The sequence below is a fragment of the Adiantum capillus-veneris genome, chromosome 18, assembly GCF_014529385.1.
Source record: "Adiantum capillus-veneris isolate H3 chromosome 18, ASM1452938v2, whole genome shotgun sequence".
NCBI lineage: Eukaryota > Viridiplantae > Streptophyta > Polypodiopsida > Polypodiales > Pteridaceae > Adiantum > Adiantum capillus-veneris.
Window position 1 is genome coordinate 146,715,547 of NC_140948.1, and position 24,792 is coordinate 146,740,338.

The window sequence follows — 24,792 nt, forward strand, 5'->3', positions numbered from 1 at the left end:
CCCAACAAAACCTGGAAAAGTCATCAATGAAGGTCACAAAATAAAGGCTGTTTCCTATAGATGGCGTCCTCATAGGACCACATACATCACTGTGTACAAGCTGCAACTTTCGTGTCGCTCTAACTGAACCATCCTGCGAAAATGCAAATCTGTGCATCTTTCCAAGAACGCAACCTTCACATACATGTCTTGGTGGCATCTCCAATAAAGACAAATCATGCACCATATTATGACGTTGTAAAGTCATCAAACTGCCATAACCAACATGCCCAAATCTAGCATGCCACAACTCAGCATCCTGCATGGCCTGAGTCTTTGTTTCTGCAATACATACCTGAATCTGCTTTTCATAACGATCTAGCACAAATAGTCCATTTTCCAGCGTACCTGTAGTGATAAGAGAATAACCATTCTCTCGATCTCGTACAACACATCTGTCATCCTCAAAAATGACCCGAAGACCATTTTTTGCAAGAGAGGATACAGACAACAAATTCTTCTTGATCCCTGGAACATATAAGACATCTGGCAAGCATAAATCTGAACCATCTGAAATGGTAATCAAAATCTTACCAACGCCTTTGATTGGATAAGAAGCATTATTTGCACATGTCACCTTCTTTCCTGCTGGAGCTGCATCCAATGAACAAAACAAATCCTTCCTTGAAGTAATATGCCTGGATGCACCACTATCAAAGTACCAAATCATTTGTGTCTTGTCAACACTGTAAGCAGAAAAATTTGAACATACTACAAAAGCATAAGAATCCTGCACAAAGTTTGCAGACTCTTCTTTAGCTGTAGAAGAATCACCAGAAGCTGAAACAACCAAACTTGACTCTTTCTTCTTTTCTTTAGCAATTCGCTTTTTACACTCACTAATGTAGTGACCAGGTTTCTTGCAGTAGTGACATTTACCTTTCTTCTTGGACTTGTCTGAATCACCTTTAGACTTCTCTGAAGACTGTCCTGCACCAGACTTGGAGTGATGAGCACTCTCTTTACCCCTGCTTTTGTTCTGTACAACAAGAGCATGATCCATACCATCCACCTGTAAAGACTTGTTCTTACGTGATTGATCCTCCTGCAATAGCAAAGCCACTAACTCTTCAAAATGAAGAGGGTCAGGATTAGCTCGCAAAGACAGAGTCAAAGAAGTCTGAAAAGTCAAATAAGATGGTGGTAGTGAATTGAGTGTTTTGGAAACCAAGTCCTTCTCTGGAATCACTTCATCAATGCTAAGCAATTGCTCTTTAAGATCCCTGATTTTTGTAAGATGCTCGACAATATCGTCACCTTCGTCCATCTGTATTTTGTCAAGTTGTTTCTTCAAAAACTCTATTCTGGCAGCGTTTCTTCCTCCAAACATAGCTTGCAGAGTGTTCCAAGCATCCTCAGAAGTTCTGCAAGATCTGATATGTGGTGTGATTGTCCTCTTTATGGTTAAGGCAATCACAGCCATAGCCTGTGCATCTTTAGTATCCCATCTCTTTTGCTCTGGAGTGACTTGTGAGGGTCCTGCACCAACAGCTGCACCACGACCAGGCGTGGCAGGTGCAATGCTACCTGGACGAACTTCATCTCCAGATACATAATCCCACAATCCTTTACCAACCAAAACATTTTTGGCCATAAAAGACCAAAGAGAATAGTTGGTACCATCCAATTTGTCTTCGGATGTAAACGCACCAAAAATCTCTTTCTCCGTAGATTGAGCCATACTGTAGATGCACACAAGAGAGCAAAAGAACCTCCAAGAGATTCACAAATCTCCTCTCCAATCCAAGCAAAACTCTACACAAAATCTCAGCACAAAGCTAAGACAAGCTGCTTCCCAAAAGAACTGTTTACCTGAAGAAAATCTGTCAGAAAGCACACCCTCTTGATCTAAACGCCTCGAAAAAGTAACTTCTGCTACGCTGCTCAGAACGAAATTCTGAGGGCTCGAACGGCTTCGAAAGGGGGGTAAAACCCCAGGTCGCCTGCTCAGAATACTCCCGGAACGTCGAGGATGCTCCCGCGAACAAATTTTCCGAAAACTGCCTGAAAACTGCGATTGCGCGCGCGGACGCGAAAACGCAAGTAGAGGCTCTGGAAATCACTTCGCTCTGATACCAATTGTTGAAGATGATGAAACAGGAAACAGAAGGAAGACAGCAACTCAGAGTAGGAAGAAGATGGAGAAGGAGAAGACACAGAGCTTGTGTACGAGATCTCTGTAGTCTCTCTCTTTGTATTGGAATAATAATAATGTGTATACAAACTCAGAGCTACAAAGCTTATATGAAACCCTAAGAGATAAGGTGTCCTTTCACACCAGATGTCCAGGGGGAAAAACCCAGTGGGAGAAAAGTGCCCCTGGTGAAGCGCGTATACACACTAACACTACTATATGTCTACATTCCTCTCAAAAGACCAAGAAAAGAAGAATTCAAAGGTATGAGATGAGAAAACAGAAACAAAAGGACGAAATTGAGAAAAAATCCAAGAAACTATAGTGAAAGAAAATGAAAGTGAAATCAAGAAAACCACAATAAAATCTGGAGGATCAATTTTGGTAGACAAAACTGTTGAGCCAATCAATGCAGCCTTGAAAGCTTTCCAAATAGGACTTAAAGCATACCAAAATATGGAAAACAAATGGGAAAACTATCCTTCTTCATATATGGAAGCAGCTAAGCTTGAAGCTTATCAAAATTTGGTAAGAATTACTCAAGAAATGTTGGAAAAACAAAAACCTAAGCTTAAGAGTAGAGCAAAACCTTAGGAGCTTGTGGTAGAAACCAATAAAGAGAAATCCAAAGTGATGGTAGAACCCCACCTTGAAATTAAAGAGCCATAACTCATAGTGCCTGACAGTGAAGATGCTTTAGATGGAATTCCGTTTGTGGAGGAAGACTGGCTAAGATATTTATGGGAAAAAAGTGAGAGAGATTAATGATAAGAGCATAACTCTGAAATCAGCTCCTATAGAGGAAGTCTGATTAGACAATTTACCTCCTGATATGGACATTGATATACAATCCTTGTATGGGGATTGCGGCTCTGAAGCATCAGGAATGTTTAAACCAATGACTCTAAAAACGCTACCCTCTTACTTAGGAGACAACGAAGATGAGTCCATAGTGTGCAAAACCACTTGAGTAAAAAGAGAAGAATAGACCCTGGAGTTAGAGAACATCCATTCAATCATGTCAACACCCATTCAATGTACTCCTACCTTGGGAGAGCTGTTAAAAACAGATTATATTTATGGAATGATTTACAAAAAAACTCTAGAGAAGGTGGGGATAATCGGGCTAATAGCAAAAAATTTGGGTAAATTGAAACATGAATTGAATAACAAGGAGATTAAATTTGTCCCTATGAACAAGTTCAAAGAATACTATGAAGGGAAAGAAGGAAACACTACCCTTCCGATGAGATATAATGATGTAGAAACCATGGCAATTCTAGACAGTGGGGCTGGCATAACCGTAGCCACAAAACCAATATGGGAATCATGGGAAAAATCGGCCATTAGAAAAACTCGAATAAAAATACAATTGGCGGATGGACACATAGGAAAACCCTATGAATGCTTGAAAAAGTGATAGTTAGTTCCTGTGGAATTGATTATCAACATACTTTTGTGATAGCCATGAAGTCATTTTGGGAAGGCCATTCATGCGGCAAGTACAACTCATTCAAGATTGGGAAAACAATTACATGTACTTGAAGTAAGTGGGATCAATCACAAGGGTCAATTTAAAATATCACACTTATAGAGATGTAATGAAAACATCCATTCAAGAATTTGACTCAGTCTCTCCAGCTGAATCAAGGCTTCCATCTTGGTTAAACGAGGATACACCTATTTGGAGCCTTAGAAAACGAGAGTTTAAACAAGAAGAATATATCTTAGAAAGGGATTGCACAGATGAAGCATATATACATGAACCCTTTCGGAAGCATTTGTTTGAGCCATTTGAATGGACTCAAATTTTGGCAACAATGGATGTGTGTGTGAATACGTCTATGCCTACTCAATTTTGCAATGAGGATGATTATGACATAATTTCCATACAAATGATCTCAACCCTTCACATTGAAGATGGAGTTTAGGAACCCAAGGACTTATTGAAAGCTCAACAAGTCTTTTCAGACCTCTATTATGATGCTACTGACGAGTTTGAAGAGCATTCAGCTACTTCTGATGATTCTAGGTCAGAAAAAGAACATCTAAAAGCATAACTACTTCTAAAAGGAGGAGAGGAAAAGTTTTTTGACTTTCCAAACAAAAAACAAGAAAGCAAAAATGGTATATAAGAAAAAGAGACACTAAAACTTGAATCTAGACCTATGCCATCAGTTTCTAGCAGAACACAGTTTTTGATGCAGATAGAGGCACATGATTGTGTCAAAGACAAAATGACGGGTAGATATCCTTCAGACAACAAACAAGGAACATCAAAAACATCAAGGAAAATGAGAAAGGAAACTCAATTAAAACCTAAGCACCAGGATGATGAATCATCCTTGACACGAGTTGAACAAAAGAGAAAATATCAAGAGTTGAAGAGAACTCGAAAGGAGGTGTATACCACTGAAATGGAAACAACTAAGGAAGAGAGTAAAGATGTAATGAGTGTTCCATCCCGTTACAAGAAATATACCCTCCAAGAAAGATCATAGTAGAACAACTTGTAAGGGAACTAAAAAAGTAGGGTGAGTCATATGTAGGACCTAAAAATGCAAAGAAAATAGATTTAGTTGAACCAACAGAAGAGCCTAGACCTGCCTACATTGCGATTTACTTGAGTGAAGAAGAAGAAGATCTTTTGCTAAGATTACTGAAAGAATACCAAGATATCTTTGCTTGGTAAGATCTCAAGGGTGTTGATCCAAAAATTTGTCAACATACCATACCTATGAGAGATGATGCAAAACCAAGTAGACAACGGCCATATACTTATAATAAAACATTTGCCAAAAACATCAAAGAAGAAATAGAAAAGCTCAAGGAAGCCAAATTCATCTATGAAATTGAACATGCAGATTGGGTGTCTCCAATTGTGGTGGTACCCAAGAAAAATGGAAAATTAAGAGTATGTGTCAATCTCAAAAAAGTGAATGCAGCCACCACTAGAGATAACTACCCTCTTCCAATCACCGAGCATGTTTTAGAATGAGTTGCAGGAAAAGAAGCTTATAGCTTTTTAGACAGCTTCTCAGGGTACAATCAACTTTTGTTTGACCCAAAAGATCAACATAAAACTTCATTTGCAACCGAATGGGGTATTTTTGCCTATAGGGTTATGCCTTTTGGGCTAACTAATGCTCCTGCTACCTTTCAAAGATTGATGAGTCATGCCTTCAAAGAATATCTTAAGAATTTCTTAAAAGTATATATGGATGATTTATATGTACATTAATCAATCCAGGTTTATCATTTTGAACATCTCAAAAAGGTATTTTAAAAATGTAGAATTTATAGGATTTGCTTAAATCTTGAAAAGTACACATTTATGGGCAGACAAGGAAAAATTCTTGGACATATAGTGTCTAAAAACGGCATAGCAATCGATATGGATAAAATTCATGTTATTGTTGAATTGCCTAAACAAAAAATAGTTAGAGGGGTTCAGGCTTTCATGGGACATTGTGAATATTATAGATGATTCATTTACATGTATGCTATAATAGCAAAACCCATGCCATACCTCATGTGACATTAATTCAAATCTCACTCGTTCCTAAGTGGAGTAACTATATAGTTACTTACTTATCAAGCAGAACATTTCCTAAGGATATGAGTAAGCACCACCAAAGAGCTACTGAAACTGAAGCAAGAGACTGTGCTCTTATTGCAAACCAATTGTATCGGAGAGGAAAGGATCAACATTTGCGTCTTTGTGAAAATGAAGATGAATATATACCCACTCTAGAACAAGCACATGTTGGATTAGCTGAAGGTCACTTTTCTAGTGAAACCACCATAAAGCAATTTTATTGGCAGGCATATGGTGGCCAACACTTTTTGCAGATGCCAAAGAATAAGTTCGAAGGTTTGATGCATGCCAACGAGCAAAAATGCCAACCAGGGTAGATAGCATTCCCTTAAGACCAATGATGGGAGCTAGAGCTTTTGCAAAATGGGGTATAGATTTTGTCGGACCAATACAATCACCTGCTTAGAGAATCCAAGCTCAATATATCATTGTAGCTACGGACTATTTGACCAAGTGGACAGAGGCTAAGGCAACCAGGAAGAATGATGCTAGAACCACAGCCGCATTCTTGTGTGACAATGTATTCACAAGGTATGGACTTCCAATAGAAATTGTCAATGATAGGGGAACTCATTTCCTCAATGAGGTAATTGAGTATCTGCTGAATGAATTTATGGCCATCCATAACAAATCCGCTCCAAAGCCTTGACTAGTGGCCATAGCTCATCTTGCTTGAATTTGTCAGGGTGCCACGTGCCTTCATCTGCTCGTCAACACGCACCTACCCGTCCTCCTCGACACCTGCAAAGCTCACCTTGATTAAACTACCAATCTCCTTTTTATGTGGAGTTTGTTTTTCCAGTTTTTCTCAAGGCCCTTGTCCCACGAACTCTCTTTGCAAAGGCTCCAAGGCCTTATTCCCCCAAAGATTTGTGCTCGTAGACTCTCAAGCCCTTTACTTCTTGTACTTGGGGACACTCCCACTGGTTGAAACTCCTCCAATACAACAAGGCGCAAACACATCTCGATGGTAATGCATGCACATAAAGGAATATATGTCATACATGTGCACAAAGGCTTTACACACATGTACACGACAATTAAACATTGCTTTAAACAAGGTAAGACCTCTCTCATGAGCACACATGTTGACACACACATGATAAGCACTACACTTGACATATATATATATATATTTGAATTACAACATTAGCCAAGATGGTTGCATCTTCTCAACAATGGAGCAATGAAGATCAACATAACAACATGATGATAACGTACAAAGCCAATGAAATGAATATGAAGAAGACAACATCGACTATAACGAGCGACGACTACAACATGGTGAATAAGGATCACATTACGCTAAGGATGTACAATGAATTCCTACACACTAAACTTACCCTAAAACCCATGCATGGATGTACCCAAGTGTGAACCCAAGCATGATGCATCTAATTAGAATTACGTCTTGATGAATCCAAATGTGAACTCTTGCCTATTCCTAAAGATGTCATTGTGAACCACGAGCTATGTATTCATTGAGAACTAGCCATGATGTATCCAGACAATCCTAGGATGAAATCAGGTTTAAGGGGGCGATTGTTAGGGTCTAAACTTACTTCCATCCTATGCCTATGTGAACAACCCCTTATGGTGCTACTCTCACATCATTGTGGGAAACATGCCTACACCTAGCACTTCATTTATATGCCACATGGAGCATACACTTGTTCTAAATCTCCTCATGCACCAACACCTAGCCACATATGTGGATGCACTAGCACCTTCCACTTCTACTACTTGCATGTATCACTCCATCTATAAGTGGAGTTCCATTGTACAAATTCAATCTCTCAATGATATTATAATCAACTGCATCCTTTTGCATAGTATTATCGAGTGTTATTTTAAGTGTTAATTTAGCTTAGGATAGATTGATTATTGTTATAAATGCGAGCAATAATTATCCGCCATGATTAGTCAAGCCTTACAGGTTTATTGTCTTTTGAAAGATTTATTGAGAGGTCCAAAATGTCAAAGGATCTCCAAAGTCAGATATGAAGAAAGATGTTCTCTCCCCATAGGATCTGAAACAAAAAGAAAAACACATCATTGGAGAATTGTACACTAAATATGAGGATTAGGTTGGAAAAGTCTTTATTTTTTGGGTTAAGATCTACTATCTACCTTTTTATACTTTTCCTTGATGCTAGCTATGTTGCAAAGTTTGATCATAGTGGATCCTCATCTTGGGAAGGAGTGGTTTGATAAGGTGATGAGTTTGAAATGGGGGCAAGAGAGCTAGGCTACACTAGAAAATCTTAATCTCATTGCTCTACACGATGCAAAAATATAAATAAGATCCTATGGTTGTCTTTGTTGGAGGTTAGTAAAATCACACAAGTTGCATACGGATTGTCTAAAAGGGACCATACATTCCATAGGTCAGTACCAAGTGTTTGTCTTTTTGTAGATGCTTTTATTATGACTAATGTTTACCTAATATATATCACATATTTGTAATAGTTAGTTCTAGAGAGAGGGGGCTATGCAAAGGGTGCTTGATGGTGCATACACTCTCTAGCTTAACTATGTGGATGTGCCAGATAGTATCATAGTTCCCCCAACAACTACACTAGAACTGTACTATAGAGAGATTGTGGTAGAGGCCTTGACTATGTGGACGTGCTGGATAGTATCACAGCTCCCTCAACAACTACACTAGAGCTATTGTGGTAGAGGCCTGTAAAGCATACATAGTGATGTGGAGTTGGAAGCACTTAAGAAGGTGGATTACTATCAAATGGCATCATAGAGACTATTATGCATGTGATGACTACTACTATGCCTAATTCCTTCACATTATCTCCTGCCATTCCTTTGCTTGTGCGATCATGGGCCCAACTTGATAGCAAGGATCGATGCATGTATTGCCCCTCTATGCATTGTCGACCACGATGGGAGCTAGATCACTGTTCGTGGTGGATAGACATGGATCAGGGTTATGTGCTTGTTTTTTAGAGAGAGATACATACTACTCAAAGGGCAAAAAATCCCTCCATAGCTACTGATAGACACCATGACACATCTGGTGGGGATGGAGGGAGGGAGACTTCGCATGATAATACTAGTCTCAATGTTCTTTCTATATAAATGATGGTTTACTAATCTCAATGTTGTTTTTATATAGACCACAATTTACTAATTTCAATGTTGTCTTTATATAGACCGTGGTTTACTAATGGCAATGTTGTTTCTATATAAACTATGGTTTACTAATCTCAATTTTGCTTCTATATAGTCTATGGTTTACTAATCTCATTAACGTTGTTTCTATATAAACTATGGTTTACTAATTGCATTGTTGTTTGGGTGTTGTTTCTATATAGACTACGGTTTATCAATCTTAATGTTGATTCTATATCGTCTAGGTGTGACCATATAATCTATATAGACTATGGTTTATTAATTTTAATGTTGTCTATGGTGTGACCATTTAATCTATGGTTTATAAACCTCAATGATGTTTCTAATGGACATATGCTCTTGGCACACAATGTTTACTTTTCATGGTAGACAAAAAAAAATACATTTCTATTCCTTGAAGAGTAGATTATAGAATCCCTCTTTGCCCCTCATAAAGAGAAGTATGGGATTCATACATGACTTTCTTATTGATGGGTGAGTAATACATAGCCTATTGCCGTTTGGAAGATAACCATCCTTCAAGGTGAATGGTTCTTTTTTTCTTCCCTAATGCAAAGGCTGTAATTACATACTTAAAGTCTCGGTCAGTAGCATACTCATCTATCATAAAAGATAGATCATTGTGAGTCGCTATAGACACCACATTTACCCTTGGTCGTTGTGAAAGTGCATTGACCACTTGATTGTGCTTGCCAACAATGTGAGCAATATGAAATTTAAAATGCAAAAGAAAATTTACCCACCTCATTTGTTTGTCGAAGAGCTTGGTTTGCGTCATGAAGTTCTTGAGGCTTTGTGATCCATTTGTAGGATGAATGGAGTCCCCAAGAGATAGTGTTTCCACGTGTTTAGGGCATTTAGAATAGCTAGTAGCTCTTTTTCGTATTTGCCCAATACTCACTTATCGAAGTTGAGTCTTTTACTCTCATATGCTATGGCATGCCCTTCTTGAAGCAAAATAGCTCCAAGGCAATTACCACAAGCATCACATTGGACCTCAAATGGCTTTGAGAGATCTAGTAGTGTGAGCACGTGTTGAGAAATAAGATTCTCCTTAATCTTCTTCAAAAGCTTCTTGCACTTTTGCAGTCCATGAATACTTAACGCTCTTTTTTTGTTAAGTCATGTAATGGGCTTGCTATTAGCGAGATTTTTTTTAATGAAGAATCTATAGTATGCACACATACCTATGAAGCTTCGTACCTCCTTTAGGTTCCTTGGATTAGGCCATCCTTTTATTATCTCTAACTTTGTTGGATCCATACGGATGCCATCTTTAGAGATAATGTGACCTAAGTATTGAATCTCTTGTATGAAAAAATCACTTTTCTTTTGATTAATGAAAAGCTTATTCTATCTCACAACTTGAAAGATTACCTGGAGGTGTCGCTTGTACTCTTCAAGAGAATTTGAATGCCCTGAAGATTTTGGTCCATCATGAGTTTAAATGCGTCTAGAGCATTTGTCAGGCCAAAACTTGTAAAGTATCAAATAGATCTTCTACCAGCGGCACAGGAAATCTATTTTTGATTGTGATCTTATTTAGTGCTCTATAGTCGACACACATGTGATATGTGTCGTCTTTCATTTGCACTAAATGAAATGGTGAACAAAATGGAGAGGAGCTAGACCTCACCATCCCTTTTTCCACCAATTCATGTACTTGCCTTATGATATCCTCTTGTTGAGCTTGTGAAACTCGATAAGGAGGCTTGTTAGGCACTGAGCTTCCTGGTAGGAGCTCAATTGCATGGTCATCATCCCTCTCTTTAGAGGTAGCTCACTAGGGATGTCATCATTGAAAACATCTTGGGATCCATTTAGGAAATTAGACAAGTCTAATTTATCTTGATTCCCTTATTGCAAGGATATGGTGTTCCATGACTCATTAGCATCTACATACATGCTATTTTCCCTGTAGGTGCAGTAGATTCTCCTTTCAAGGAAATTCATGTTGGAAGCCATGCGGTTAAACCTTGGTGCCCCAACGATGACAATCTCATGTTTGAGAGGGGAGATGAAGAAATCCTTTTTGTCCACGTAGCTTTGGACATGAAGCCTTAATTTTCCCATTAAAGAAGTAATTGAGACGCCTTGTCCTTTGATAGCTCCATTGGCTTTCAATGCATCTCCCATCTCGTGGCTTGTATGCCTAACTTGGTGGTCAACTTCGTGGATATGAAGTTGTGAGTTAAAAACCAGGGTCAAAAAAAATAAAGAAATCATGCTCTTGCATCTTTCCACAAGTATAGGAAAGGATAAATCCTTGGCAATGAGCATCCTCTTTTGGAGCTTCAAACATAGAGGCTGTAGGAGTCTCATTGCGGGCAATTCTCTTGGGGCAAGGATGATAACCATGGCCTTTCTCCCCACACTTAAAACATTTGTGGTCCTTATAAAAAGCTTCTAGCTCTTTAGGAGAGAGTTTATATTTACCTTTGTAAACTCCCTTCTCCTTGGACCGATTGTTGTTGTTGTTGTTGGAATGGCCTTGGTAAGAATTTTGGGCATTGGTTTTCCTCTTGGCATAACCTTTGGTCTTTATTTTCCATGGGCTTGACATTTCGTCTAGCCCCTTGTTGGAAATTGATGCACGAAGCAACCATGGTGTAGTGGATTACTTTGGTGATAGAACCAGGTTGTTGAGAGTTGACATACTTGGCCATCTTTTTGGGTAATCCCGCAGAGAATTGTTGCTTTTGCTCGGTGAAGTCTATCTTTTGAAAGACAATAGCCTTGAGATATAAATCCCAAAACTTTTCCACATATTTGTGGATAGACTCATGAGATAAAAGCTTTAAACTTCACCATTTGGTAAGCACTTTGTCCTTTGCATCATTTGCAAGGAATTGCTTCATGATAGAAACTCATAGAGTTTTCCATGTCTTTGGGGCTTTGTTGTTGCCATGAAGGCTATCCCACCATTGATGAGTTGATTTTTTGAGGTACATAGCTACATGGCATAGCTTGGAGGACTCCGTGGAGTGGTGACCTTTTTCTTGCCCTTTTCTTCCTTTGTTTCCTCTCTTCCCCGCGGAGAAGGACTATGGGTTAACCGTTTCCACTTGCGAGGAGCTGGCGATTGTTTAGTCCATCATCTTTGTGGAGCCACATCTTTAGAGGAACTTAGGGATTCATTACTTTCTTGTTCTTTGGATTACTCCTCTCGTATGGGAGAGAGTCTTCTTTTGGGTGTCTCATCAAGAGGCCTCGTAAGCTCTCTCTCCTCTTGGAGAGGAAAGGAAATCCCATAAGCACGAAGTTGTTAAGTAACTTCGGTTTGCAAAGTGGGGCTGCCCATAGGTTGTTGCAACCTAGTAACAAGATAATTAACAAACATGGGGCATCATCATTAGCACCTTCCTGTGCAAAATCAAAGTTATCAATGTTCATTCTACTCTCTTGGTTATTGTCATCCATGTTACTTAAACTTATGTGTTTACTTAGCGTATGCTTTGGCAATTCAAAACCTTAGTTGCTACTCCTCTTAGCCTTTGAAAATAGGCACTTAAGTATCTACACCCACGGCTCGAATTGGTAAATTACAGAGAGTAGTGGAGTGAGTCTAACATAGCGAGGTTTCCAAGGGATAGCTCCTTTCGGACTTCTTATGGCTCAATAATGGTAAAGCCATAGGCAAGTCTAAAAAGACTCCATTACCAAGCTCTTGAGGTGTGCACCATATCCCACATAATGAGCTCAACAAAACCGATAATAGATCCCAGTCCCACTTACCCTAATATAATTAACAAAAACAACCATTAATAGGATACTTCAGGACCTCTCTTCTTAAGCAAGGAAAGAGAAACCAAATGCTCTGATACCAATGTAATGGAAATGGCCTATGAACTTTGGGAGTAGCAGAATTAGGAAATTAGATGAAGCACTTTTGTGAGATCACTTTGTGAGCATAGTGGGTGAACTTAATTGATGGTAGCAACATAAACATAGTACTTAGTTAACTTGAAATGAACAATACTTTTGCAAGAGAGAGAGTTTAGACAACATGACAATAGTTGAGGACCGGATTCATACGGAGCCAGTCCCCCCTCCAATAGGTGTTTGTATTATAGTTTCTCCCATCAAGAGAGACTTGGTACAATACAATCTTTGTGTTCCTTGTGACCTAGGTGATGCAATGAAGATGAAAAGCTTCATGCATCACAAACATAACATAAACTTTGTAGAAAGCATTAACTATCGCAAGCCTCAAACACCTTCAAAGGTGGAGAGAGCTAGCGGGGAATGAGGATAGGGAAGAGGAAGAATAAACATTCCATAAGAGAAATAAATAATTCCTCACTTATCATCGCTCTTCTTGCTAGCATACATAATAGCATAGTAATGAAGATGGAGAAGATGGCAAGCTTAAGCATTGAAGCATGGCTCTTGGTTGGATTTGCATTCCATAGCCAAGAGTGTTGGTGTACGCTCTCACTCCTCACAAGCTTGGAGAAGGAGGTGGAGTTCCTCAACTTTCACCAAGTGAGAATGGATCCAGAAAATGAGTGTGTGTATGTGTGTGTGGTGTATATCCCCCCATCACCCCCTTTCTTGCTTGGGGCGAGTTGTAGCTTTTACACTTTGTTTTAATCTCATTAGACCCCTCTCCCCCCTAGCCAATAATAGGCAGCATGCATTCAAGTACATGGGTACTCTTTGCACAAGTGTCCTCCTTACCCCTTAGAGAGAGAGAGAGAGAGAGCTTGAAAATATCTAGATATTTGTTGGATGAACTAGAAGCTCATTGGACCCCTCTTTAGCCCAACCAATAGCATTCAAGCACACCATGTGGCTAAGCATAGGGAGAGTCTGACATGTGTCCTATGTGCCCTTTGAGAAAAGGGGTGCCCTTTGGGTGAGTGGAAGGATAAATCAAAGATTCCCCTAACTTTTGGGTCTTTCATGCATAGGAAGCTTCTCAAGCACCTTCCTCATTAAGTTTGTAGGTTCTCTTTTTGACTCAAGCACCTTACCCCCCCATGCATGGGAAGCTTCTCAAGCACCTTCCTCATTAAGTTTGTAGGGTCTCTTTTTGACTCAGGCACCTTACCCCCCCATGTATGGGAAGCTTCTCAAGCACCTTCCTCATTAAGTTTGTAGGGTCTCTTTTTTACTCAAGCATGACAAGCACCTCAAGTACCTTAGTCATCAAGCACGCACTTTAGTCATCAAGCACGCACCTTAGTCATCAAGCACGACAAGCACCTCAAGCTTAGGTCGGGTTCCCACCTCAAGCTCAACCCTAGCTTGCCTAAGGTCAAAGGACTAAGGTCAAAGGACTTTTAACACTAACTAGTGGAGGTCTTTAATGAAGCTAACCCTAAGGTCTTTTAAGCTCCATTAGATGCACGTTGCTTTTTGATAGACTACCTCCTTTTGGACCCGTATTGAGATGTAACCATCTCTCCTCTTGGTCCCCTATTGAGATAAGTCTAGAAGCACTTATTGCACATTGCTCTTTGGTAGACCGTCTCTTTTTGGACCCCTATTGAGATGCAACCATCTCTCCTTTTGGTCCCCTTCTTGAGATAGGTCTAGAAGCACATATCTCTATTCTAACTCTTGTTCTCGTTTATTCTCGCACATTAAACGATTAGTTTAATATGAGAAAATCATTTGGGTAAGCTAGATATTAGATTTTATGACAATGTTTATCGATACCTTTATGAGGCACGCGTTTTCTATTTCACACAATGAAAATCTTGAAAGCTTCCCACTGTTTCCCTAAGGGTGCATCACATTAAATATTTATCTCTTGTAACATTTGCTCAACCATAGAAGCATACATGGATGCTTGTTTCAAATAATGCAAGCAAATGAACTTTTCACGTTATGGTTGCAATCTACATGTTTGGTTTTCTCTACGAAGCATGATTTATACATAAGATACAATGGTCAAATTTTGAGCTTCTTTGTCCAAATGCAAAACTTTGAATGTAATGCATGATTTTTTAGAAAAGAATCATATGGTCAATCACACTTTTCTCATTGTGCTTTCTACATGAAAAACCATATGTGCCACAGAGGGAGCGCAAAGGGCTTGCGAAATACGCAATAGATCAATTCCATACAAAGTGTCGACAACCAATCATCATAAACCAAATCCAAATTTCAACTCCAATTTCAAATCCAAAATCCCTACTTGGGTAACAAAATCACACTAGGGACAGTGGTGGCCAGCCACTACCGCATGATTTTGTGATTCGTGTCATGGATGCTTGAGAGTCAGTCTTCTTGCTTGATGAATCTTCTAGGTTATGAACCTAGAAGATTCTTAACCTCCTTAAGCTTTAGTATAAATAGAGTTCTTGGGCTACAAGCCCCTCAGTCTTGGCAACACCATTTGTGAGGCTCCTGCAAGGTAAGTCCTCTTTTAGTGATGATGCGAGCAATGATATGAGCGATGATGCAGGTGATGATGTTAAACGATGACATAAGTGATCACATAATTGATGATGAAGGCAATGACATAAGGAATGATGCAAGTCATCTTCTAGAACCTTACATAAATTTCCTCAATCTTCTAGAATCTTCCACACCATTTTTCTAGAATCTTCTAGTGCCTTCTTGTAGGAAACTCAAGAAGACTGACTCTCAAGCATCCATGACAATCGATGTTGCCTCAATTGGAAAATCAACACCAATGGGACATGCTACCTAAATCAGCAAATGTGCACTTGTTCTACCCAAGCCGACGAATCTACACTGATATTGTTTAAATTAGCGAATCTATTGTTTGTTGGGTTGCTGCCTAAATTGGTGAATCTCAACTTGTGATACCTTGATCGGCAGATCTGCACGGATAATTGGTGTTGCCTAAATCAGCAAATTTGCACCAGGATGAGCATTTACACACTTTCTAAATCGTTGAATCTATGTGCACGTGACCAATGGAATAAACAAGTCATAAAAGACAACACATGCATTACCCGTTTAGACATCAGTTTGGAAGTAGGGTTGGAATAGTAAAGCACGCACAAACTGTTGTTGACTACCCCAAAATCACCTGAGCTCATATGAATATCTTTATAGCTTAATGATTAGTCATGTCAAGAGAAATTTTAGTGAGTGCAAGTATAAGTCACGATATTAGAGATGGTTGATTTCATAACTCATAAGATAATGCAAGTAAAAGAGCTCTATTTGTCCAGTGATATTCTTCTTTCTTGCAGATTTGCATGGGCCTGTGTCCTTAGATACATAGTGGTATGGACGAACCTTGCCACGATTCGTTTGAACTTAGTGATCAAATTAAAAAATGAAACGTTAGATGTGCATGCTTAAAATCATCATTAAAGCAACAAATCTAGAGATTCTAGGGGCTACACCCAATAAAATAAGATAATTAAGGCAGGCATATAGAATTCTTGTGAGGTACGAGAATATGTTTGGTGTGGCTTGTTGTGTTTAGCTGTGCAATGTGTGAGTAAGTTTGAGCACTAAAGACTTACAAGTTTTGGTGATAATTCCAAGTCACTTTAACTCTAATGTTTAGCTTCACCTGTACATATATTTCTCAAATACAAAACACTAAAGAGGATTTATTACTAAAATCAATCAAGAATTCAAGTACCTACAAGTGGGTAATAAAAGAGCTATCTAAATATGCAAAACGGTTTGGAAAGTTGGGAGTGTATTTGAAATATTAGGCTTGTATCAAAGCGATACTAAGCTCGTATAAGAACTGCAAATGGAACACTCATCATAATATTGGTAGTTTAGAGACCATTGCACTTTTTATGTTTGCTATATCTTTCTTATTTCCTCATAGTAAGTTCTAAGGTGTGCTCCAGGATAGAAATTATTATGACAATTCTAATGTATTATAGTCTAGAGAATTTCCAAATGGTCTAATGCATGACAAGATTGTAAAGTCTTGTCTCACCCTTCAAACATCAAGACATGGATTCATATACAAAGTTGTCACCTCCATAACCATCTGAGACACCTTGTGACCAATCCCCTCCACACCAACCAAAAATCCAAAGACTAATACTCCGAGCATCAATAGCCAAAACAAATCCAAGGCAACTCCCAAAACGTCAACTCAAATTAAAGTTTAAATCAAAGTGTCATCAGCATACTTCATATCTAAAAGATTTTCTGGGTGGGGTGGCACATAGGAAAAGATTATTGTAAACCTCTAATGTGAGGAATCTTCTTTTTTTCAAAAATGCAAAAATACTGTCCACAAAGAACGAGCACAAGGAGCAAGTGGGCAACCAGTCTAATAGGTCTTCCAAGATGGAGTGCTCGCCGACAAAACTCTCGAAAGATGTCTGTGTAATGTAATACATGGTGTATAAATTTCAAGAAAAACAAAAAGATTAAGACATTCAAGTTTATTCCATCAATCTACTTTGTACAACTTAAGGCCGTAATCACATTGAGATGAACAAAAATCTAAAAAACCAGAGTGCTCAAGAACTATAGACACGAATACCTATCACCAATGTGCTTCTTTTGTGTAAAATGGTAACAAAAGAGTTCATCGGCGAGAGCATTTTGCTTATCGTATCCTTGTCAATTGGCCAGTGCAAAAATTCTATGACTATCAAGTGTAGAGCCTGTTAAGCCACAAATACTAAAGTTCAATCCCAATTCCCAAAATACTTTCGTCATGTTTTCGATGATTGCTGCAGCATGTTCTTTACTAAACTTTTCCTTGTAGTACTCTAATTTATCAACTCCTTTTGTGTCTGCATTTGGATTCAAAAGAAAAGGATGCCACTTGGCTTGCAACTATATCCATGCTTGTGAATTGCAGTTTTAATCGTGAAGAATCGGAAACAAAGCACTCAACCTCAAAGTTGTATTTATCTCTTGATGCATCCATAGCCTTCTTCAGATTTTGTTTCCAACAAAACACCATGGATCGACAGTGGTTGAGGTCACCTCTATGTGAATCAAAGGTTTAGCTGCTCTTATTCCTGCCATCAACGTTCTCTATGCAATGGTGCTGAGATGGTGGATGTGGTGGCCAAAATTCATTTACATCATTGCACACCTTCCAAGGCATGGGGTCAATACCTTAGATGTGCAACAATCTGGAGCACGGAGGGCTTGCAAAATACACAAAATGGCATACCACTATGACAAAATGCACTGATGTACATTACATGATGCACCATCCTTGTACATAATCAAAGTTGTACGTGACCAAAGAGAGACAGAGAGCAAGACGGAGCACAAAAAGCTGTGCAAGTGCGTGCACCTCATAGAGCAGAGTACTACGTAGGCATGATGAGAGAGGGGAGGAGAGAGAAGAGAATATGACCCCATGCACTAGGTTCAATCTCCCCATGTGCAAGAGTGAGCATTTTCCTCTTGCACGTCTCTATTTATAGATTTCTTGAATGATCAAAATGAAAACAGACTATTTGCAAGGACATAAAATGACCATGGCTGTTAACCCTCGTGGCTCACGGACACCCTATCGCCTACGACGGACACTGTAACCGTATTATTTATTTAAGTAGAGTCAGGCACCGGGCTTGTCGGTCCAATAGGGAAAGGTAGAGTGATCGCCGATGAGAGGCGCACTCTAACACGAACATGCTAGGGTTAGTTGGCTAAGCATGGGCGCCCAAGTGTGAATGGGATGAGCTCACATAAAAGCCAATTAAACCTAAAATTGAGTCATTCTCTCATTGTGCAATAGAAGCTGCTCTTGCTCCATCTCCACCTTCTCCTTCACCATCTCCTTGTGTGTGTGCGTGTGAGAGAGAGAGAGAGAGAGAGAGAGTGTGAGAGTGTGTGTGCGATCGAGCGTTGCGGCGGCACGACGGCGGCGAGGCGGTTGAGCGCGGCGTAGCGGCGTCTCCCTCTTCTTCGCGGCGAGGAATCCTCTACGGCAGGAGCATAAGGCGGTGAGTGACACACCATTGCCCTCTTTGAGCTTACTAGCTAAACTAGTTGTGTGCTTGGAGCCGTCTGCGGCTCGTACACGGTGTATTGGCAAGTCCCTTGCTTCGACAGTGCGGCAAGGAGCGCACATTTTTGGCGCCTGCCGGGGAATAGCCCTGCACTAAGCCCAAGAGGCACTTTGTGCTTCTTGTATGAGTGGTTTGCAGTAGGAAAGAAGAGGGAGAGGAAGGCGTATTTTTTCTGCAAGTTGTTAATTCTGTTTTTCCAATGCGCATAGTTTGCATTTTCTGTTTTTCTGCTGCGTACATTCAGTAATTAGTTAGACAGTTAGCAAAATTCTGTTTTTCTGTTTACACACAGTTAGCATTTCTTGCGTTTTTTTTTGCATTTTCTGTGTTTTCACTGCACAGTTCTGTCAAGTTTCAATTTCTGCATTTTCTGTGTTTTCTGGTTTGTGCACAGTTAGGCGCACAGTTAGTTAATTAAGTAGGTTAGTAATTAGGTGAACCACTGATTAGCAGGTCAGTAGGTAGGTGGGACAGTAAATAGTTAGGTGAGGTCAACGCGCACCAAAACGCGTACCAAATAATATCTCCAAAAAAAAAAGGAAAAAAAAAATTTGTAAAAAAAATAAAAAAAATAAATTTCGTAAAAAAAAACCGAAAAATAAAAACACAAGTGAGTGGGAGGTTAAATTTTCGAAAAATAAAAACGGAGCTTATAAAAACGTGCGGGTGAGTGGGAGGTTAAATTTTCGAAAAATAAAAACGGAGGTTATAAAAACGTGCGGGTTGGTTTGTATAAAAGATAGATTGGGATCAAGATCATTTGCCAAAGCCTAGGCCCAGCCCTCAGTCCTCAGTCTTATGATATATACTAGACTCACTCTTATATATATACCCTACTCCCTCAAGAGAGAATAAGAGCATGTGGGACAAGTCCTCCACTCTCCTCCTTTCTCTTCCCACTTGCACCTTTAGACTTTCTAGTTTGGGCCTAGTTCCCTACTGGAAATTGACAGTTTTAGGGATTCTGAGGGCATAGAGTGACCAAACGGAGGGCTGTAAAGCACGGCACGACCCTCTGACCGATACGCTCGTTTCGAGCTATCACACGGCCCATTCCACGACACGCTCTAAAAAATCTAGCAAAAAAACAAACAAAAAACACGCTAAAAACTAGTCACAAGGCCTCCTAGAGCAGCTTTTTGACACCTTAGGGTATCAAAAGCACATGCACTTACGCTCTGGGCGGGTGCTAGAACACGAGCATATTGAGGGTGCCTCTGTTCATACGGACACCCATTACCCATCCACGATAGGCTCTAGACCCTCAGCGGGGACACAAGGTAGCACCACCCAAGACCCTAAAATAGCCGCTAGTGATTCCTCCTCCGACTCAGAAATCATGGAAGCATACCCTACCCAAAAAACTGAGAGAGAAGGCCATGCACCTCCCGAAGCTCCACAGCCTAGTACTAGTATGTTTAGCCGTTTCATGGAAACATTAGGTAGAGCTACTCGCTCGGAACCTGATGCAAATGAAGCACACGAAGGGGGTGGGGAAGTGGACTCTCCTTTCACATCGCACGTGGACCCCACACCCCCAAAGAGTGTCCATGTGGATATCCTGCCAACTTCTTACCAAGAAGGCCCTGTTGAGCTGCCTCCTTCAGAAGTTCCCTCTAGAGTACCGTTGGTGACAAGTAAAACCACGGGGAGCAACATTGCTTCTACCTCACAAGAAACCGTTAACACATTGACTCTAGAAGGATTGTTCATTAATGATCATTGGACATACGACCTCCACACTGAGGTGTTGACGGATCTACACTCTCGCCACGCCTACCATGTAGGATGGATAGAGATTGTACAATCCACCTTTAGTGCCACGAGCATCGAAGATCAACAGAAAATGATCTGTAATGTTATCCATGGCATTATTCAATCAGAAAGGCAAAACCGAGGGGTAAATATACTCTCAACTGGCCCCATGAGATTTCTGGATACGAGCAAGGCTCAACAGCCTACTCTATCACAAATGGAGACTCCTCTAATGAGCCCCATGGACCCATCTTACGTCATTTCACCTGGGGTCTCTATGCAATCTGAGCCTCCGAGCGACAACTTTAGCTTCCCTAACTTGGCTCAACCCTCTATTAAGGAAAACACAGTGCTCACTCCAGGGATAAGCCTGACAGAGAATGTACCGATGACATCTACGGTTAGCGCAGTGCCACTACCTAGTGTCGTAGTACCTAATATGGGGCCTCGACCGTATGTGCCTCTAGCCCCTTATGCACACATAGCCCCCACACCTCCAATTGTACCACTTGTTTATGCTCCTCGAGTGCCGCTCCCTAGCCCTTATCCGAGTGGACCTATGCCCGGTTATGTTTCTTATCCTGCATCATCCACACATATGCCAAGACCGGTACCCATCCCTCTCCCACATATGATTCCAAGAGTACCTCCACCGGCCCTGCCTTCTCACATAGGTGACTTGGCAGCGTTTGCTCAAACCATAGGTCGATCTATCGCGGAAAATATGCGTCATGCATCTGATAGAGAGCCTAGAAGTAAGGCAGTACAAATTGCCAAACTCACGCAAAAATTCAATGGGGACGAAGATGCTAGAAAACACATTGAAGTGTTTGAACAAGTATGTGATTCTTTAGGGGAACGCAACGAACTACATAAGTGCAATGCCTTAAGCTTGACATTAAGTGGGAAGGCTGGAGATTGGTATAGAACCCTAAGGGTGGACGAGAAAACAATCTACCCTACCCTTCGAAGGTTGTTTCTAAAGGAGCACATACGAGAAGGTGTGCTTTGGGGTGTAGCATCTCAGCTACAGAAGGCCGAACGTAAGGAAGGAGAGTCAGTAAGGGACTTCATTAGTCGTCTAAAGCACTTAAACTCTCGCTGCCCTGTAAATGAGCGCTTCAACAATAACCAACTGCTTGATCGATTCATTCGAGGGTTGAGGAATGAAGGAATCTATAATGGACTAGTGATTAGAGGTATCACAACCTGGGAAGATGTCACTGCCAATGCAATCCAACTAGAGGACAACTTGATGATAGCAGGCATGAGGGTGTCTACTGACACGAGATCCACTAGCTCACAAGCCATTGAGTATGAACCCATGACTGCAAAGCCCATTGCCAATGAGCCAAAGGTATTTGAGACATTCTTGACAGACCTCACCAAGGCAATCCAAGAGTCTCTTAAGGATAATCGACCCCCTCAAAATAGTCACATGTATCCAAGAAGGGAGCAACAATGGTGTTCCATTTGCTTAGGTCCACATAGCACTAGTGAGTGCCCTACGTTTAGAGTAAAATTTAATGGAACTTGCAACGCATGTGGTAGGTATGGTCACCAAGCTAAGGATTGTTTAATGATCAAACGTATGATGGCAAATAGACCACCTATAGCCTGGACAGATGCACCTCGAGCTCCTGTATTGATGCCTGCTCCACCCGTTGAGCAACTACCGCAACACATGGTCCCTAGATCTCAAAATGTTGTACAAGCTACACCGTTACCACCTCCTGTGCTAGGACCGCAGCCCCCGCATCCAAGGGTCGCCCCTATGAACCAAGTGGGTTGCGAGCCATCTAATGCTTATGCAGATGGTTGTGAGGAGGAAATAGACACTAGTATTGCCTACGGACTTGATACATTGGAAGAGTGTCCTATATACTACATGGAAGATTGTTGGGGGCAAGTCAAGCCGGTTTATCAAGCTGCTGCTCTCGCATCCAGAGGTCAAAATATCAACACCCAGGCTAGGAGGCCACCTCTTCAATGCTAAGAGTGTGGTGGACCACATCGGGCAACGGAGTGCCCTATTAGGCTGCAAAAGAATGCTGCACAGATGCAAATGAATCAAGGGAGCACGTCTGCAATGCCAATACTCACATGTAATCGTTGTGGCATAGATCACTTGATTGCCCAATGCCCCTATAACCCAAATGCGCCTAAAATCACACCCCTAAATTTGGTCGAAATTGCTAGTGTGACATCGCCAATACCACCCGTCGCACCCGCTTATGCGATTACACGGTCCATGCTTCAAGGGCCAGGCCATATCCTCGAAGAGAGAGATACCGCGTCAGTTATCCAAGCAAAGAAAAAGAAGACACGAAGGAAGAGGTCGCAGAATACGGGAAATTCAAAGCCAAGTTCCAAAACAAACATAGGAACAGGAGATGACCCCGTGTATATGAATGACCTCGAGGATGATTCAGATTCAATTGAGACAATGGAGACTAGAACCAATGCCACAAAGGGAAAGACCGACAAAGAAAACCGTAACATGGAACCAAATGAAAACCGAATAAGAGAAAACCATAAAGAGCCTCTGAAAACACCACAAGTGTTTCCAAATCCAATCCAAGACCCCCAAGATAAACCGCAGGGGCAAAAAGGGAAGAATCGTAAAAAGAAGATTGGGACGTACCCAAACCCAGTAGACGAGATTGAGCAAGTGAAACATCTAAGAGGTTTAGTGGAGGAGACTCAAAGGAAACTAGAACCAGAACCCATGCATGTCAAAATTCATGACACAGTGTTTCCCACGCAAGTTCATCCACCCCACATGAACCATAGACCGTTAGCCATATCTAGTATCATCCAAGAAGGGAGTGAGGACGGGGCATCAGGAAGTGAGCATACACCTTTCTTGTTGGAAAGGATGTTTAACGAAGGAATACCTGATCCCATTGAGGAATATGAGATTCCATCCTCACCAGTTCCTAGTCAAGGACCTACACCCTGCAAAATGCCAATGAATGTTGCCAAACTAGTGGACTTCATGTCTTCTGAGGTCCGAACCACGATCATAGCAAAGCTGTATGGAGATCCTGAGTTATTCCTTGCACTTCGAGCATTCCTTAACGGAGAGCTACGAACGGGATTACCGCAGTTTGCGCAACCAAATAGGCCTGACTCGATTATGATTGATGAGGAAAATCATGTGCAATCACTTGACTTAGATGGACACGAGTCTGTGATCGAGGTACCCATTAACGAATTAGGGCAGTATTTTGAAGGCGACGAGTCTAATGCGACCCTACCCATCACTACCAAGGGATTAACTATAAAGGGAATTCTTGATGGTGGTGCGGGAGTTAGCATCGTTACAAAAGATTGTTGGGAATCCATGGGAAAACCCCGCCTCAGTGTTACTAACATTGTGGTAAAGATGGCAAATGGTACCATAGCCAAACCTATGGGGATGCTCAAGGATCTTAAGATCAAAGTTCTAGGACACAAGGTACGACATACGTTCATTGTAATGGATTTCTCTAAACACCTTATGTCATATGAAATGATTTTAGGACGACCATTCATGAGGGAAGCACAAATGGTTCATGATCGGTCTAAAAATCATGTCTATTTGCAATTCCAAGACTCTGTCCTTAGAGTGGATTTGGTGACTGGTAAGGTACACCCCTTAGGGAGTAAAACCATTATTGATCATCGCTCTGACACCACAGTTCACTCGGCCCCACTACAATATTGTTACACTTGTAAGAAGGATACAGACATTGGCCAAGATTCTCCTTACATGGATGTGTTACCGGGTATGACGGAATCAGACAACGTAGACTGGGTACACCTAGCTGCAACCATAGATACCTGGGGAAATAGAGGAACCACTTGGGTGACACCAGAGGGGGAAGAGGTACCACAAATTGCACCTCTGAACATGATAAGTGCCATACATGCATCTTCTAAGGGCAAGGCAATTGTGGACCAATCTGACAGTGACACTGATAGCTCAATAGAAGACTTTGACCAACATGACTTGGACACTGACTCCCAGAGTGAAACGGATTCTGAATCTCATGAATTAGAGAGTGGAGCAAGTTCAGAGTCAAAACATTCGGAAGGACCGAGCACATCAACCGATGATAGCTCCCCCGAGAGTGAAGAGGACACCAACGAGGACTCCTTTAGTGAGCCAGATCTAAATGCAAATCAAAAGCAGG

The 24,792-nt window shown here is 40.9% G+C and overlaps 1 pseudogene; it reads right to left on the reverse strand.

Moving 5' to 3' along the window:
• Window positions 1–17,351: 17,351 nt before the first annotated feature.
• Window positions 17,352–17,915, reverse strand: LOC147436591 (uncharacterized; annotated as a pseudogene).
• Between the last annotated feature and the right edge of the window lie 6,877 nt (window positions 17,916–24,792).